Raw genomic sequence first — 19,488 nt, forward strand, 5'->3', positions numbered from 1 at the left:
CGATGCGCCATTGTTGAAATGCCTCCTGAGAGAGATAGGAAAAAGCTAGCTTTACTGCTGACTGCAAACTAAAGCGCGCAAAGCTTTCACATCATCTCCAACACAAGCCTCCACATTTATTTTTCACCGTGCAGCACCACCCAGCAGCACACAGACCTAAAACTATCACACAGTCGCTGCGTTTACCTGCACAGGATGCCTGCTGGTTATTCTACAGAGGCATCTTTACACAAGTTTACACAAAGTTAAGACTGCTCTGAGGTGGCTCTGTGCCTGCTCCACATACATTGAGACATAATGGCAATGAAGTTTCAAAATATGCCACTTTGACCCAACTCACACATAGTTCTGTGTAAATGCAATGCAGCAGTAGTCAATGTTTATTTTATAAATTCAAGTTTTTGTTTATATTTTCATATTTAAAGCATTACTTTCATTACATTACTTATGCAATTGTGATTTCAGTGTAAATGCATTTATTGTTCCTGCAGATGCACCTTTTCATGGTATTATATACATTATATGCTGTTTGAGGTGGTTGAGCTCAAATTGCTTGTAATAGCTTCTATAGCTGTCTATTCATTCTTTGCTCATCTGTGGTCTTTCAGGTGAACTGCTATCATGGTGGAGTGACAGTTTGAAGGGAATCTTTCTGAGCAAAAGCAAGACATCTGAAAGAAACCACCACTACTCTGGTTTGTTACTGCCAAACCAATACATGCAGGTAAAGAATTGCTACCTTTCAAAATGCATTTAAAAGAGAAGCTAAATAAAATAAAATGGCCATTACTGAATATATTTTGAGATGTAACTGTCCAAACAATCAGATTTCAGTATCACTTCAGCGTATCATTAACCCTGGTTGTGATTAACTCAACAGGTGAAGATTTTCTAACAAAATGTCCAAATTAAGGAGTATCAAGGAGGATCAATATAGAATTAAAGTAAATACGCTAGAAAACTATAGTTTCCAAAGTCAGACATCACTTGTTATGATTTTCAAGTGTGTAGAATTTAGACCTTATGACATGTCCTTACCAATATCCAGCGACTACTAAATTGTCTCTATGTCTGTCTGCCGTTATGTCCCCACCAGTGCCAAAATCAAACCTATGCCCTTGACGCACACATATATTGTGAAACATTACAGCAAATTAAAATGACTGTTTTCTATTGTAATATATTTTAATATGTAATTTATTCATATGATGCAAACCTGAATTTTCTGAATTTGAATCTCACATGATCCTTCAGAAATTATGCCGATTTGCAGCCCAAAAAACATTTCTTATTATCAATGTTGAAAACTGTGTAATGCATTGCATGGATTGGTTTTAGCAAGGTTTGCTAAATGTGTCTCAAGTGCAGCTCTCACAGAAATGCTCAATATTCTATTAACCGCTCCTCGTTCTGACAACAATTTTACAGAAACTCTAAAAACTCTCTAAAACCTCTCAATATATTGGAACACTGCAAAGCATCATCTCTCATATGGCAGTTTCCCCCTCAGGCCAGCCAGCCAATCAGGTCGCCCCCCTCCCCTCAGAGGCTCCTGGGAATTGATGGCAGAGCAGTGCGTTACGCTGGTGACAGAGCGCTGGGGTTGTCAGGACTCGGTCTCTCCAGCAGTCGTTTTGTTGTTCCTCTTGCTGATACCTGAGGGACCATTAAGCTGAAAATAATTGGCTCCAGATCTCCTCCAGCCATCGATCCTTTGTGTCAGTGAACTCTCTGACATATACAGTAGACAGACACACACACAGCAGAGAGCCCACGCACGGATACTGCTCTTACCAACACTCGCAAATAATTACGCACGCTAATGTATATTTAAAGACTGTACATATTAATTATGTCTAAAGGTTAAAGGAATAGTTCATCAAAAGCATGTCGGTTTTGCTTTCTGTTATTTAGGGATTCTATTATATTTCTGTCCAATCAAAGCGGATGCAGGTCATGATCCAAAGAAAAGAAGCTCCACTAGGCGTTATGTAAAACACTCATATTTATATTTTAAGTACTCTGAAGCCTGATGAGACCCCGATTTTCTTTTTTAGGCTTTAAAAAATGTGTGAAAGATTTGCATAGACTTGCATTAAAAATATCATAGAGATTTTGGGAGGACGCTTTTTTAATTTACTTGAGGTGGATTTATTCTCTATGTCAATTTTCATTTGGACTTTTTAAAAATATTACATCCCTAGTAGCCACCTTGCAAAATGAACTACTGTAAGTGTGCTGTCTCGTAGAATGTGGGCTCTTTTGACTTGAGCACAAAGCAATATTCGTGCAATCGTTCACTTAGCAACCACATAGCAACACCCTAGCAACACACTGAACACCATAGCAAATATTCGAGTTGTGTCCCAAATGATGCACTATGCACTCTATTGTCTAGTGTGTATAAATTTTATAAGATTATTTTCTCTGGGTCCAAATATGACAAGTTTCATATGATATAGTAGGTGAAAACTGTATTTGAGCTTAGTAGTTTGTCCCAATTCATAGAATTCACAAAACAGTAGGTGAAAAGTACAAAATTGACCTACCACAGTACTTCTATGCTTGAAGTGTCTAACATTCCACACTTAGTGCATTGAGTGAACAAACTACTCGCAGTATTTATACTAAAAATAGCGTAGAATAGTGCATAAGTGTGCAAATTAGGATGCACTCTATATGTGAGTTGCCTGGGCAGCTCCAAAACAGTGGCAGTGAGTTTTGCACCACTCACATTTACTTTTAGCTAGCCAGCAGCAACAGCAATGTGATAAAATGCATAAATAGATCAATAAATAGTTAAATATTATTGTGCATAATGAGTCTCTCTGACTCTATAAAACCTCTCCATGATAATATGCATACTGTATGTGGTCAGAGGAGATGGTGGTGTTTCCATCAGAGGGCGGTGTTCTCCAGCAGCACACAGACATGAGTCGACTGTTAATAGCGACTCTGCCCTTGCGTAAAGTGCATTTATCTTCCACTGTCTCCCTTCATGTTCATTCAGCCAACGGTGCGTTTGTCCAAATCTCCAACCGTTTGTCATCATCTCTGGCCCCTTGACACTCAAAGAAACACCTCGACAAAGACCTTCATGGCTATTGTATTAATATGAGCACGACGCGGGCACTGCCGGATGACTGCATTACTCAAAGCATCCTGCCCTTTATGAAAACACTTCCTAAGATTCATCAAGGACGTGTGTCATGTGCAGTGGTGGTAATGAGAAGGAGCTTCTTACCCTACGATTTTTCGATGTACTGATATTAATTAACTCCTAGGCCGTGTGCGTTAGAAACAGGTCAGCCATAATCGAATGCGTTTGTTATATGTCCTGTATTACGTACAATTAGACCGATTCTCTCAAAGAGGCTTTCACAAGCGATGCAATGTCAGATTAATTGGAGTTAACCGCATGTCGCTGTGCACAAGGACTTAACGGGTATTTCTGTAGTTAAATATCCATGAACATACCTCAATGACAAAACAAACATTTAGCATTAAGTTTAGAGTGTGTAAAGTAGAATTTAATGGTTAATTAGATGTTCTGAAGAAACAGGCCGTAGTTATGGCTTGGGTCGGGTCCCTCCTTCACTGTGCATCTGTATTTTTTTTATTTTATTTCTTCCCCACCTGTTTTATGGACCGCCAGGTAAAAAAATATGGAAGCTTATTTCTTCCTTGATTAAAGTTCACATCTCATAATGAATAACTATCATAATCAATAGCCTATTTCCTATTTCGGCAATTGTGATTCTTTATCTCGCTATTCTGACCTTTTTCTCGCAATTGTAACTTTTCTCCAAATTGCAAATTATTAATTGCGAGATCTCGTAATTAAGAAAACAGCTTGAATTGCGAGATGTTAATTCAGAATGCTGAGGTAAAAGTTTGCAGTTGCAATTTTTCCCAGAATTGGAAGCTGAAACAAAGTTGTCAATCAAAAATGTGAGATATAAATGTGCAGTTGTGAGAAAAAATACTTTTGAGTTTAAAATTAAGTTCTAAGAACCCCCCCCCCCCCACACACACACACACACACAATTTTTATGTTTATGTACAATTTATATACAAAAGTTTATATATTGCAATTGATTTTTTCTCTCCAAATTTTATATGAAAAAAATAGTTTTTATAAAAAAGTCAGAATTGTGAGATGTAAACATGCAATAAAAATTCAGTGACCATCCGTGCCAGAAAGAAGCTTCCTTTGAAAATCACAAGACACATGATTTGAGGAATCATTCATGTCTGGATCACAAACGCTGCAGGATGATGCGCTCATTCATGTTTAGAGGTTTAATAACATCACAATCATGACTATAAACCAGTGCAAATCATTAGACATCACTGATCTCATGAACATTTGTGCCAGTTTAGTGCATATTCAAAGTATGCGTCTTTACTTTGTGTTTGTGCTGCAGCTATTAAACTAACTGTACTTCTTTATATTAATTGCTGTGTTTCAGGTCAGTGATTCCTGCTCTTAATTGTGGCTGTAGAGAGCAGGGGTGAGGACGGCTGCCTGGGCCATGTTGCCGTGTTTTAATGGGGAGATGCCGTATAATAGCTTTGACCTCTGACCTTTTGTGGCTGACTATAGCTCATTACGCTGATCTGTGAGTGTCAGAGTGGTATCTGAGAGCGAGCGAGCGTGTGTGTGTGCGGTAAGGTGGGTCACCGGAGCGATGCTGCCATCACCTCACCCCTCATCTGCAAATAAAATACAATCACACACACATACTAATTAAAACAGGGAAGAAGGCCACTGTTTTCAACTCATTGTCAGTTGAATTTCTCCATGCACCAATAGTCCAGTGCACGGTCCCAGAAGCCATTTCAGAGACCAACCTTCTTTTTGCTCTTTCGCTCTTTGTTTTAGTCTGTGCACGGACACACACACACACACACACACACACACACACACACGCATGCGCATGCATGTGCTCTTGTCCGCTCCTTCATGTCATCAGTCCTCATCTCAGGCCCCGTTACAGCGATAAACTGTGTAATCGCATAGGGGTTTGCAGTACAAACAGTGCAGACTCTCATTTGCATTGTAGAAGTCATTTGTTTATGTTTGCATGGATGCTGCATGACAAAGATTTATTTTACACAACTGGAAAAGTTAGTTGTGTAAATCTTGCTATCTGCTGATGAGCATGCTGTGAGTAAGGAAATAGTTTCAACAGCGATATGAAATGTTTCTTGAGCAGCAAATCAGCATATTAGAATGATTTCTGAAGGATCATGTGACACTGAAGACAGATTTGATCACATGAATAAATTACATTTTAAAATATATTACAGTAGAAATAAGTTATTTGAAATGGTATTTCTACAATATTTTTTAACAATATTTGTTTTGTATTATGTTTATTAATTAGTTCCTTTAAAAGTCCTGGTGAGTTCTTATCAACATTGCATACTCATTTCTTGTAGTTGATGTCCATGAAGTCTTGGCGTATGTTTTCCATAACCTTCAAAGTTTAAACCCTTGTTTTAGAGCTACAGTTGATTGATTGTCAGGATGCTTTAGTATTTGCTAATGTCTTTGTGTAATGTCACATTTCTGAGACAGATGTTAAAGTCACAAGGTCAATTGTTTCCTCTTCCATCTCTTTCTCCAGATCTGCTGCAGGACAGAGCGGTGAGTATCTCCTCTTAGCCTGTCCATCTTCATTTGATCACATCCAGAGAGAATCAACTCTTACTCCTCATTAGGAATGAACACTGTGAGCATATCTATGCAGATGTGGATGTATATACCCATGCATGATTTTGTGACTTGTTGCCGTGACAAATGCGTGTTTTTTTTGTTGTTGCGTTTTTGTAACTTGCATCCTTGCGCCAGTCGTCAGTTTACGTCAACACTCTATACTTTGGGTCAGTGACTGTGTTCAACACGGAGAGGACACAAGAGCCATATGCACGAGAGGATCCATGTGACACATTGATGGTGAGAAAATGAACAGTTCAGTGCTTCAACATGCTCAAAAGCAGATCAATTAGCTGCATGTTTCCCCTTAGGACACAATCAACAATACCATACAAGTTCCTGTAAATAGATTATTTTATATTTACTGTCTTTAAATGGTCTTTGGAGACTCACATTAAAATGAAAACAATTTGTAATGTACATCAATTTGTACACTAAAAAGGGCAAAGATATACTCAAGGCAGTGTATACATTAAAATAGCTTTTATATAATCAATCTTTGTGAATGAATCTAATTATTATCAGAATGAAAAAATAGAGAATAACTTCTTATGAAGCACAGTATTTTAAAGGCAATAACATGGAATATTGTATTTTTTTTATTACCATTTAAAATTTATTTTATTATCATTCTAATTACATAAGCGGCATAAATGCATCTATGAACAACCTCAGTTTAATCTTTTAACAATGGTTCATTTTTAAGGCTCGTCTTTCATAATAATAGATCAGGATATGAGTGTTTGTGTGACAGACTGTCTGTCCTAACTACTGTTTCTTTAGTGTGTCTTCTGTCCCCGGGCCCCTGCTGTTGGCTGGATCGGCCCTCAGTGCAGGTCTGGCCTTTTCTGGGACCTCTGGTCCTCGCTGACAGATGGAAGCTTTGTCACTCTTGCGTGTGACACTGGGGACCACGAGTCACAGGATACGAGCTGCTTTAGGGCGTTTTCATATGGAATTAAATGTCTCCAATTATCACATACAGACAAACTGTTTAGAATTGTAAATAATTCTGTTTATTCCATGTGTCTCTGGAATATTTGCATCTTATTGGTCAATCGCTGCATTATTAGGTCAGATCTAGCACTCTCTATTCTAATTATATTTTATCTATCTGTCTTCTTTTTATAAAAAAAAAAAACACATTTGACCTTCTATCAATTGCATATTTATTCTCTAACTGATAGCTTTTCTTGTAAAACTTTATTTTTTCTATTCTATCTACTCGTTTTCTTAAAAACATTTGTTTGGATCAAAGCGTCTGCTAAATGACTAAATAATAATAATAATGTTTGAGGTGTTTTTTATTATTGTTATCATTGAAAGGCTATTTTTTACTAATGTGTTGAATTCACTTTTTTACTTTTTTTTTATAGTTTTGTTTTTTATAGCTTAATTTTTTATATTTTAGTTCAAGTTTTAGTTTTTTTTGTTTATATTATTATTATTTTTGTTAGACATTTTTTTTTTTATATTTAATTTTTATTAATTAAAATAAAAATTTAGCAACTAGCTTAAATAATGTTTTTAAAATATTTTTTGTTTATTTTATTTGAGTTTTTTTTTTCATATAGTTTTATTTAACTATAATAACCCTGCTATATAGTATTGATAATCCATACATTATTATAATTCTAGGCACAGACATTTGGGTGCAATTTTATTTTCAGCAGTGCAACATTAGCATTTTTAATCTGCTTAAAAATCTTATTTTGGGTAGAGTTTTCTTTTACTTAACCAGATTGTTCCCAGATACTAATCAAAAACATGCAGATTAGAGTTTGAGGTTCTTTAAACCGGGATTCATTGTATTATGTGCCCTGAAGAGGGAGACACAACTGAAGCTAAATGAAGCTGATGGTGTTGAAAGAAGATTTTAGTCTTTATACGCTCAGTCTGTGAGTTTGTGTGCTATGATGTTCTAACTCTTCTACCTCAATCCCTCTCTCTCTCTCTTTCCAGGACTCGGCTTCACAGTGCATTATTGATCTAAAGGGAGCTGCATAAAACATGGGCACATGTCCATTGTCAGCGAATGCACAGAGAATAGCGCAAGTGCAGTTGCGAGGATGAGGAATCCTCTGAACTAGTGGCTGAGAGGTACGAAATTCAACTTCCAAGCGCCGCTGACCTACAGTCCTACCGCGAGACACAGGCGTAGGTCCTCAGCTCTAGTGCTGGGGTCGACACGTTTCGCCCTCATTGCGCGTCCATATGCACTGATATTTATTGAAAGAGAACAAGGCTAAGATGCAGAGAGAGGGAAAATCAATGGCGCTTTCCTCAGCTCAGGTCTGGAGAGAGTAAAGCAGAAATCGCCGTTATACTCCTCCCGTAGCCGCGAAGATCTTCATCGATTTTTTATTTGGCTCCCAGCAGTTATCGCTCCTCCACAGGCTCCTACCGCATGGTGGACCCGGGGCCCGGGCCCCGCAGAGTTCGCGGTGAACTGGCTGTTAACAGAATTAAACTCCTATTTAGTCTCTGTGGCAGGGAATACACACACACTGCCTGCAGACAAGACCTGACAGCACATCTTATCCACTCTGCTGCAAGACTAACACGCTGCCAACATTCAGAGAGCCCACATATGTGTGCCAGCGAGCGCTCGGAGGGGGTGTGTGTGCTCGTGCGTGGGTGTGTGCATATAAACACACGGCTGTGTTCGTTTACCGAAGGCTCTGGACATGTTATTGTGTTAATTGGTCATGGTTTTACGGAAACTCGCGATTGGCGTGCAAAACAAATCAAGCTTCTATTAGAATGTCCGTTTCTTTGACAAACACAGACAGCTGGAACCCGCTTAAGCTGCTCTGTGAATATTTTTCGGGTGTCCACATAATTGGCGTGCAACTTTAGGAAGAGCTTTTGCTGGAGAGTGTGTCATACAGTGGCCTTTAATTCGTGCACGCACCTGGCAACTTCAGCGTGCAATAGGAATGCATTTAAAAATTGCAAAACATAAGACATGTTTTGGACAAATTTGGGCCTTAATCATACATGAAAGCTTTGCATGCATTTTGTTATGCATTTTTGTGCTCGACTTTTACGGCCTGTGACTAGTCTATATAGCGAGTCATATAGTTTATGACTAGTGTGATTTCATGCCTTTTTGCAATATATCAAATATTTCACACACAGGAAAGAAAAATCTCAAACGCTTCTCCTAGATGACATTTTCTCGTTAAATTTTAATCATAAATTGCTCATAGAACTGAAAAATCACTATTAAGATCTTAGAATCTTAAATCAGCGGTTCTCAACGATGGGGCCTCAAGATGACTTCAAATTAGACAAAACAAGCATCAAAATAAGCTAGACAACAATACATTTAAATAAGCTTTTTTATTTGAAGCATCAGTTTTCTCACTGTTTTGGAAATCCTGGGTTATATGAGGTAGCCTAATGGATAGACCTGAAAAGGTCATGTAAATAATAAAAAACACAGTGGGCATTTTTATAATAAATGTACATTTTTCTAGATACATAAAGCCCAAAAATATTATATCGAGTAGAAATTGAGAGTAAAATGATCTGTCTGTTGTTCTGTCAGTTCTATCTATTTATAAATCTACCTATAACTGTCTGTCTATCTATCTATCTATCTATCTAACTATCTATCTATCTATCTATCTATCTATCTATCTATCTATCTGTCTATCTGTCTGTCTGTCTGTCTGTCTGTCTGTCTGTCTGTCTGTCTGTCTATCTATCTATCTATCTATCTATCTATCTATCTATCTATCGTTCTATCTATCTATGTCTGTCTGTCTGTCTGTCTGTCTGTCTGTCTGTCTGTCTGTCTGTCTATCTGTCACATGTGTGTGTTGAGTTTCTGTTTTTGACCTAGTTTTTGCCTGTGTCTTGTTAAGTTCATCGTCACCACCTGTGGTTTCATTAATTATCCCATTAGACCCTGGGTTTATAAGTCCTGAGTTTTCCCCATTTCAGTTGCCAGTTATTGTCTATGTTACACGTTTTTGAGTGGACCGTTATTAAAGACCGTTATTTTGGATTATCTTTGCTTGATCTCATCTTCCTCCTTGGAGCTCAGTAACAGAATAACTGGCCTTAACTGTTTGAGTGGCGTTTTTCCTCTTTTTGTTTATTTAAACTTTTCCATGGACCTTCCCCCCGTAAAACTTCTCTGCCTGGAGCAGGGAGATCGCCCGCTGGAAGCTCACACCCTGGACTTTTTAGCCCGCGTGCCTCACTCACTATCCGGACCGCTCGCTCTGTGTTTTTTATTACATCAGCCTGAGGTCAAAGGCACGCGTTCCAGCGGGCGGTCCTAAAGAGGATTTCTCCGCCTTTGTGGAGTGGGTGCTGGTACACAACGACTCGATGTTCACCGTCGGCCTACTACTAATGGTCTGACCAGGTGAGTGAGCCAGCTACACCGTTGAGCACTGAGGGAGTTTTAGTGGAGTTCACACACTCCTACCGCTATGAGTGAGTACGAACTGGCCTCTGGTGGATATTATGAGGAACTAAAGGACATTTTTTTCAGAGGACCTGATTGACTTTTTTTGGAGAGGTGAAACCTAAGCTCCCTGTTCTTCCCAATACTCCTGTGTCTCCGCTGGTCCCGTGAATCTCCTGTTTTTCCTGAATCCCCGCCCAGCCTCCCTGTCCTGCCTCCTCACTCAACTAGTCCTTCAGCCCCACCATCGCTGATGTCCTTCAGCCCCTCTGCACCTCCCACTGGCCAACTGGATATGCCGAGTATCTTCGGACCATCAGCTCAATCCTACACCGAGGACCCCCTGTCTCCGCCTCAGACCTCTGCGCCCCCTGCTCCACCTCGGTCCGTCGACACTTCGGCTCCACCTTAGCTCCTCCCTCCCTCGGCTCCACCGGGCTCCCTCGTCCATCTGGCTCTGCCTTGGTCAGTTGTCGACCTGCCTGCACCTACGGCTTCGGCTGGCTCCTCCTTCCCTCCGACTCCACCTTTGTCCTCGGTGCCACTGGCTCAGCCTGTGACTTCTGGATTTCCGGTTCCTCCTCGGACGATCGTCGCCGCGGCTCCTCCTCGGGCTCTAGGACCATCGGCTGAGCGTCGACTCATCGGCTCTTCGGCCATCTGAGTCTCCATCTGCGAGGGCTGCCTCTCCGTCGGTCGTCCCCAGGGTGTCCACGACTGTCAAGGCGTCATTCCCACCTTGGCTCCTCCCGCATTCGACTCCGCCCTGGGGCCTCGTCCTGGTTGGTCTCTGGCTCAACACATGGCTCCTCCTGCTCCTGGCTTCCCCTTGGCTCCTTCCACCTTCCACTCCCCCATGGACTTTTATTTTGTTCTGTGTTTGGTCTGCCCTCTCTCCTGCTCCACTCCCTCCTCCAGAGCCCCCACCCTCCCTCCTCAGTTTGAACTCTTTACGGCGTGAGCACACGCCTTCCCGGGAGGGGGCGATATCTGTCACATGTCTGTGTTGAGTTTCTGTTTTTGACCTAGTTTTTGCCTGTGTCTTGTTAAGTTCATCGTCACCACCTGTTGTTTCATTAATTATCCCATTAGCCCCTGGGTTTATCAGTCCTGAGTTTTCCCCATTTCAGTTGCCAGTTATTGTCTGTTACACGTTTTTGAGTGGACTGTTATTAAAGACTGTTATTTTGGATTATCTTTGCCTGATCTCATCTTCCTCCTTGGAGCTCCGTAACACTATCTATCCTTTTAAATCTCACTCTACATAACTGTTAACAAACAAATGTTCCAATTGGCTGTCACTGTGCCACATCAAAGCTTTTTTTTTGCTTTCAGTGGACAGATTGCTCATCGCTAACCTGGTCAGGATGCACAGATGTCGGATAGCGGGTTTGTTCAAATCCCTAACCAGAAGCTTGAGCCAGTGAAGTTTGAACATAATCAAGATGCTAAGCAAAACAACTAATGATATCATGCATTTCATGCCATATTATGATATATTGAACCGTGATATATATCACAACACAGATGCCAAAAAGAGGCCTGTAGGCGTGCCATGACACTGAACTTCAACTTAAACTCAGATTGGGAAAAGTAAGAGTTTAAGAGCATTATTGTGTTTGGATCTGCCGAGCAGAGGAAGGGGGAGCGGACGAGTCAGGTCGGCTCATTTGCATTCGATGGTGCACCTAATATATGCAGGTCACTGACCCTCAGTGTGTGGGGTTAGAGCACAGTATGTGTGTGTTGGGCTAGTTAAAGAGCTGCAGCGCACACGCTTGCCAACTGTTTAACACACACACACACACTCACTCACACACAAACTCACTCACACACACTCACTCACTCAGTCACTCACTCTCTCTCTCTCTCTCTCTCTCTCTCTCTCTCTCTCAGTCATTCACACTCGCTAGCCTCTCAGGATTAGCAATAATGAGCGTGCCAAGTGTATTTATTCTATTTCAAGATTCAATACTGTAAAATACGTTTCCGTTCTCAGACAAGGCCAATTAAACACGCGTTACCGAGTTAACTGTGTAGCTATTGTGAGATCCACATCATAAGCTGGCAGGAAGTTTGTGAGATATGTATATTTTTATATTGGTTTATTCCCTGAAACATAATAGCTCTGATACAAATCCTATTGAGCTGCCTACCAAGACAGTATTTTAAATGCAGTTTATTAAATTAAATTAAGACAGTATTTTAAATTAAAGTTTTAGTAATTTTGTCTTGATTTTTAAATGTCTGCTGTTTTCTATTTTTCTAGGGTTTTCTATTTTTTTATTTATTTCAGTTTTAGTTATTTTAATACATCAAGTTAAACTAAATGAAAATGAATTAGCATACATTTTTTGCATATTTTATTTTAATTCAGTTAATGTTTATTTGATTTTATTTATTTATTTTTAGTATTATTATTATTATTATTATTATTTTATTTTTACTATATTAACCAATTGAATGGAATCAAATGCGAGTCAAATCTCATGCAATTTGCATGGAGTTTCCGAATCAGTCAAGTCAGTTCCAGTGCAGTTAGGATGTTCCCTTAGAAGGGTGTTGCCTTCCATGTGAACAACTGACCGCAAGGTAGCTCACTGGGTCCTACAATCAATTAAATAGCCAATTAAAAAAAAAAGAAAGAAAAATCATATAAATAAAAGAGGGCAGCTGCCAGTTTCTCTGCACAGAATTCTGTGATTTTTAAATATAAGAGTGTACTTCAAATGCACAGATGTAAAAATGGTATCTTTGCAGCTTGGCAGACTTGCAAATCACACAAGCTGATGGTCGCTACTCCATCTTCACTCGAGTTGAACCAGCGAGCAGCAACAAGCAGCTCTGGGACTGACCTTTAGAATTTTAACAATATCTGCACAAACTCACCTGCACAGTTGAGTAATATCCAGCCATGGTCCATCAGTGACACGGGGACAAAAATATGCCACACTTCATGCTGTTCGTCAAGTAATGCGGCAGCAGGGACTAAGCCTAATATTTGGGGAAAGGAATCCTTGCTCTGAGATGTTGGAATTTGTCCGGTTGAACTGCCGAGGTGAGAGCAAGGGGGAAAAAATGAATTTATGAATACATAGTATGTATATAATTGTGACTTTTTAATACTGTAACACTTATTTTTGAAATCAACAACGAGGAGCTCATCAGCTCAATTAATAAAAAAATGCATGTTTTTCCACATGTATCGCAGAGTAATTGGTGCAGAGGACGAGATGCAGATGTCAGTGGTGTGTTGGAGAGGAAGAGCTTTGAGTCTCTGCTGTTCCATAAAGAGCAGGAGAGGTAATCCAGCTGAGGAGCAGGTCTGGAGGCCTAATCCCCCTCAGAACAGCCCTGCCTGGGGCATACAGACACACAATCCTGCCCCCAGAGACCTCCAGCATCTCTCTCTCTCTCTCTCCACAGATCTACAGCTAGCTATCTGTCTGTCTATCTATCTATCTATCTATCTATCTATCTATCTATCTATCTATCTATCTATCTATCTATCTATCTATCTATCTATCTATCTATCTATCTATCTATCTATCTATCTATCTATCTATCTATCTATCGCATCTGTCGACCATTCGTTCACTTGTTAAATCTATTGTTCTTTCTAACATTCTATCTATCTCTCTGCTGTTCTATCTATCGTTCTATCCTTTCTATCATCCATCCTGTAGCTCTTTGTATTCTCTTTGCTGTAATTTTTTTACTATACTATACTAAATATATTAGTGTAAAGCATTAATTTATTCTATTTTTCCCTCTCTACAGATCTATATCTGTCTGTCTATCTATCTATCATTATATCTATGATTCCATTACTTTAATGCATTAATTTTAACGAAATAAAATCTTTAATTAAAGGCATTGATGGCAAAAACGATAATTTCTTACAAAGCTAACAAAAAAACGAAACAAAAAAAAATCATACACATTTACACTATCAAAATGCTTGCTACAAATGTGAAAACACAGAAAATCAAACCTGATCCAAATGCTTTTATGACGGTTGAATGTCTTGGAGGCAATGTGTAAACGTTATTGACACAATGTGAGGTCGTATTTATTTTTAAGCATGTGAAAATTTCAGATGAGAATTTCGGACTCATTGTGCAATCACCTTTACACTGAATCTAAAGTAAGTTCATCAATTCACACATTCCCTGGGTGTTGAACCCATGACATTGTCCTTGCTAGCACAGTGTTTTACTGTATATTAAACAAAACATCTTCAATTAAAGTAATAAAGCATGGAGTAACACAGAACTTGGCATATCTTCTGCAGTCTGCTATTGATTGCTGTGACTTTTCTCACTGTGAAGCAGCGTTTTTTGCTTTTTGTGTGTGTGTGTGTATGTGCAGCTGAGTGAGCAGATGACTGCTTGTACAGATTTGTCAGGCGTGTGTTGGGCTGCTCCGTGGAGAGGCGAGGTTGAGGCGGCCCTGACATGTGTGTCCGACAGTGAGCCGTTCCTGCGCTCCGCTCACACACATGACTGCCCAGCCTCCCCGATGTCACATACATTATGGAGCAGGGCCACAGACAACACCTGCCGTACTGCACCCTGAGTGTGTTTGTTAGCTGTTAGTGTGAGACTTTACCTGTCAGTCAGTTTAAAAACAGCAACATTTCGTCTTTGAAATTAAAAAGCGATGTTCTGGAATGTTCTTTAAAAACAAGAAGAAAAAAAAGAATTAAAATGGTCCAGAAATGTTCTCAGACAATAGCTCAACATATTTCATATTGACCTTTTTAAAGCTTAATAAAATTAGAAATAGAAAATGTACATCATTTAAATATATTGAAATATAATCAAATATATATATATATATATATATATATATATATATATAACAATAAATATATGTATGTATATATTTATGCATTTTAATATATATATATATATATATATATATATAATATTTTTTTAAATATATATTAAAATATATAAATTTACTTTTTTTTATATTTCTGATTTCCTCAAGCACATAGAAAGGGGTTAAGTAAATTACAAATAAAATTTAGAATTTTGATTTTTAAATATTTTGTATATTACTATATAATGTATATTAATGTGTGTGTGTGTGTATAGCTTAAGAAAATCTGGAATATAAAATAATAAAACTTAAATAAATATATAAAAATGAATATATTTAGGATACATTTAACATCTATTTTATTAACCAGTAATACAATCAGGAAATATCAAAGTCAGTCTTCACCCTCCTCTTTCCATATTTAATCTGAGTTTTTTTTATTTATATGCATATGTGTTATATTTAAAGTCAGATTTGGGATTTTTAGATTATTTCATTCAGTTTAAATTATTAGTATTTAGCAACATCGGGAAAGTAAAATGGAAATATAATTATTTTGTCAACAGCATCATCTGCGAATGCTTTGTATCCATCTGTCACCCACTGACCCTGCATATTAAAAGTTCTTCACCTAAAGGTACTTTGTTAGGAAAACTAACAAATGCAAAATAGGAACCAAGAAGCAATTTTTAGACCAATATAAGGTGTTCCAGAAAAAGAACAGCCACTACAAACAAGTGTGCTTGTTAGTTTTCTTTGGATACTTTAGTTTGTCATTTAATTGGCATCATTATGGGATGTGATCTATTTGTTCCATCAGTAACATCATTATCTGCTGGACTTTAGAGGCCAAAGTGTTCGTGTAAAACCAGGCCATCCCACCAAAGTCCAACAAGTGCTGAAGGAAAACATATGTCTTCAATACTACGTGATCATTAGAAGTACCTCCATACAGATCTGCTGCTCTTGACCTTCATCATGGAGTTAATTTAGGTTTAGAAATTTGCTCGCGTGCCCTTTTGGAGGGGCAGTTTGAGTGAGGACACACTGGTAATGAAGCCCTTTGTTTAGTGCAAATGAAAACCACCGCTGGTGGAAAAAGCAGCAAGGATAAGGTAGCCTCGGCCAAAACTCATGCTCCTGTGAGGCCATGTTACTCCCAAATTTTCAAAAAAATATTAATAAATGAAGAGTGGTTTGACACCAAAGCACGCCTTTGTACCCAAGCCATTAAAAAAAGAAGGGAAAGGGTAAAAAATGGTATTGTTATGGTTCCCTGGCTTTTCTTCTTCAGAGCTCACGGGGCTCAGAGCAGGATGCCCAGCACAAGCTCTCTCTGCTGGGGGCGGTGCCCCAGGCCATCCCTCCTCCTCCTCTGGAGCTCGACTTGCTGGATCTTTGAACAGGGACAGAAAAACACTGCACTGACCAGGTTTAGTATCACGTAGCCAGGCTTTTGACTCTGGCCCACATTGTGGCTTATTCGGACGATAGCCTTCTCTGCGTTCCTTCGGTTCTCTAGTCTGTGTCCTAATCTAGTTGTTTTATAATCCTGACATTTCTATGTTAAGTAAATTGATGGCTTTTTAAAAAATTATTCCACTTCTGTAAATTGCATCTGCTAAATGCATAAATATAAATAAAGTCGACCAAGACAGGAATAGGCCGTCTGATCAATATGCAAACAAACACAGTTAACTTTTTTATGTGATGGGCAACTTTGAGACTAATGGAATATGTAGGTGTGCTCAACAATATTTAATTTGCTTATTATTAAAGGGATAGTTCACTCAAAATATTGTCATTTAGGCCATGTGTCCACCAAAGCGTTTTAGCCAGCTGGAAATGCCTGGCTGTGAGCACTTTTTCAGTTGAGATGCTTTGGTTGCTATGATATGGAATATCAGCAGAAGTAACATGGCAAACGCATTGGGAATGGAATGTTTCACAAAAGGTTCTTTGTGTCAAAAGAAGGTTCTTCAGATTATAAAAAGGTAAGAAAGAGATGGTTCTTTACTTTGTGTAACCGGAAATGAAGCACCTTTATTTTTTTAGATACTCCCAGGTTCAGGAAATAGTCCTCTGTAAAATGCGCTGCACACACTCTAATATTTGGGTTGAACTGTTCTGGAACAGTGTTGTAAATACAACTTAACCACTGATTTCTAGTTGTGTCCTCTTTTGGAAGCCCAAACAAAGTACTTTCACTTTCACAATGAAACACAGCGTCTCCAGGACATGGCGCCTGCGGCAGCAACAACACTGAAGCTAGAATAAAAGTTATGCTTTTTTCATTGCGTATACGTTTGGGCGGTGTTTTGCAAATCTTCCCACACCGTGACGTAGATGTGGGGGCGTGTTTGAATGAACCTTTTTAGGGGGGCATGGTCGAGTCTTAACTTTTATAACGAATATCTCTTTGGTTTTGAGACTTTATAGTCTTTGCAACTTCAGGGATCTTATCTATGCACAAACAGCTTGTAACACTCCAAAGAGAAAGGAAAACTTGAAATCACATCATAGGACCGCTTTAAAACATACGAGAACAGTTCAGTTGAATGAGAAAGTTTACACTCTTTAACTTTACGTTGTTATGCTGTTTTATGTTCATCTGCTTCTCCCATTTGCTCTTTTTTACATTGACTATCACTCTATATATAGACTAATACAATCAGATATCACAATCATTTCTTAAATATTTGTTACAATATATACTGATAAATTTAACATTTACTTCAGTGTTACGAGATGATTGGATGCTTTTAACTGATTTCCTATTGAACTGTCAACAACTGAATTGCAGAGGGCAAACTATCTAAAATAGAGTGAAAGAAGCTACAAACTGGATCATATGCACAATGTTTCCATCTAACATGTATTTTGAGGTGCAGCTCGTTACATTAATAGAGTGTTTTCACTAGATCGCAGGAGACATCTTGAAGTGCTGCTTGCTTATTAAGGTTGTAAAGTAGTCCCAGAAGGTGCTCTTTGAAGTGAAGTGAAGTGACATACTGCCAAGTATGGTGACCCATACTCAGAATTCGTGCTTTGCATTTAACCCATCCAACGTGCACACACACAGCAGTGAACACACACACACCTTGAACACACACCCGGAGCAGTGAGCAGCCATTTATGCTGCAGTGCCCGGGGAGCAGTTGGGCGTTCGGTGCCTTGCTCAAGGGCACCTCAGTCGTGGTATTGAGGGTGGAGAGAGCGCTGGACATTCACTCCCCCCACCTACAATCCCTGCCGGCCCGAGACTCGAACCCGCAACCTTTGGATTACGAGTCCGACTCTAACCATTAGGCCACGACTTCCCACGACTTCCTTTGGTTGGGTTTGAAACAACTATTATGAAAAAGAAGAATCCAAGGCACTTCTTCTGGTCCAGTTAGCAGTAAACCGGTGACCTCACCTTAATATGTTTGTAGATATGTGTTGGATGTCATTTTTGTAATGCAAATATTTCTATCTCATTTGTAAACATAATACTTTTTCACTTATTTCAGTTAAAGTCATAAAACTAGCAAGCTAAGCCTGTAGTAGTGCTGACAGTGTCGTGTAAACATGGCTGAAGATGCAAAAAGCTGAGGAACAGACAAATTGATTCAACTGAGCAAATAATTTATGATGGAACAGCTCTGATTGATTCAAACTGCATTCAGTTAAAGAAATTCACTAGCAAAAACCAGATCAAAAGAGCTATTCATTTTTGAATTGTGACATTGCTTGTAATATTTTAAAAAGCATGTATAGTAATGGGTGAAATGGAGCTTTCTGAAACTCACTATCAGTTTTGCTTTGCAAAACGTGCCACTGTTTCGAAGCTCTCCAATCGGATCGTGCGTCGCGAATCATTTGATTTAGATCGGGACTTTTGAGTGTATTTGTGAATCATTTGATTCAGATCAGAACTTCGCGTATTTTGAATCATTTAATTCAGATCAGAACAGAGCGTATCGTGAAACATTTGATCGGAACTTCGGAGTGGGTTCGTGAATTATTTCGCAAATTGAATAGTTGATCCGAGTTGATCCCGAATGATGGTTCGCAAATCATTATTCATCTTGGGACCAAGGAGCACAAATTGTGAATAATTTGATTTCTTTAATTCGGATTTGATTTCTGAGAACTTCGGAGCGGGTTCGCATGTCATTTTATTTAGATTGGGACTTCGGAGGACGTATCGCGAATCATTTGATTTAGCTCGGGATTTGGAGCCAGTTCGTGAATATTTTGATTCAAATCGGGACTTTGGAGTGGGTTCACAAATCATTTGAATCAGATTGTGACCTTAGAGCTTGAATCGTGAATCTTTTTTTCTGATTTTTTTTATTTTTATAATTGAACAGTACAAAACATTAAACAATTAAGGCAGTAGTTATGTAAACAAATCCAATATATATATATATATATATATATATATATATATATATTCAAATCCCTTAAGAAAATGTATGTTTTCTTTATAACCACAGTTTTACAACAAATTCCATGGTTAAACGATGGTTAG

At 38.8% G+C, this 19,488-nt stretch overlaps 1 protein-coding gene across 1 annotated transcript in view; it reads left to right on the forward strand.

Moving 5' to 3' along the window:
- Nucleotides 1–19,488, forward strand: part of LOC306849892 (uncharacterized protein) — a gene marked incomplete at its 5' end in the record, with an annotated part of 704,045 nt that overhangs the window by 103,773 nt on the left and 580,784 nt on the right. The window lies entirely within an intron of this gene.

This window comes from Barbus barbus (genome assembly GCF_936440315.1).
Source record: "Barbus barbus genome assembly, chromosome: 29".
NCBI classification, from domain to species: Eukaryota; Metazoa; Chordata; class Actinopteri; order Cypriniformes; family Cyprinidae; genus Barbus; species Barbus barbus.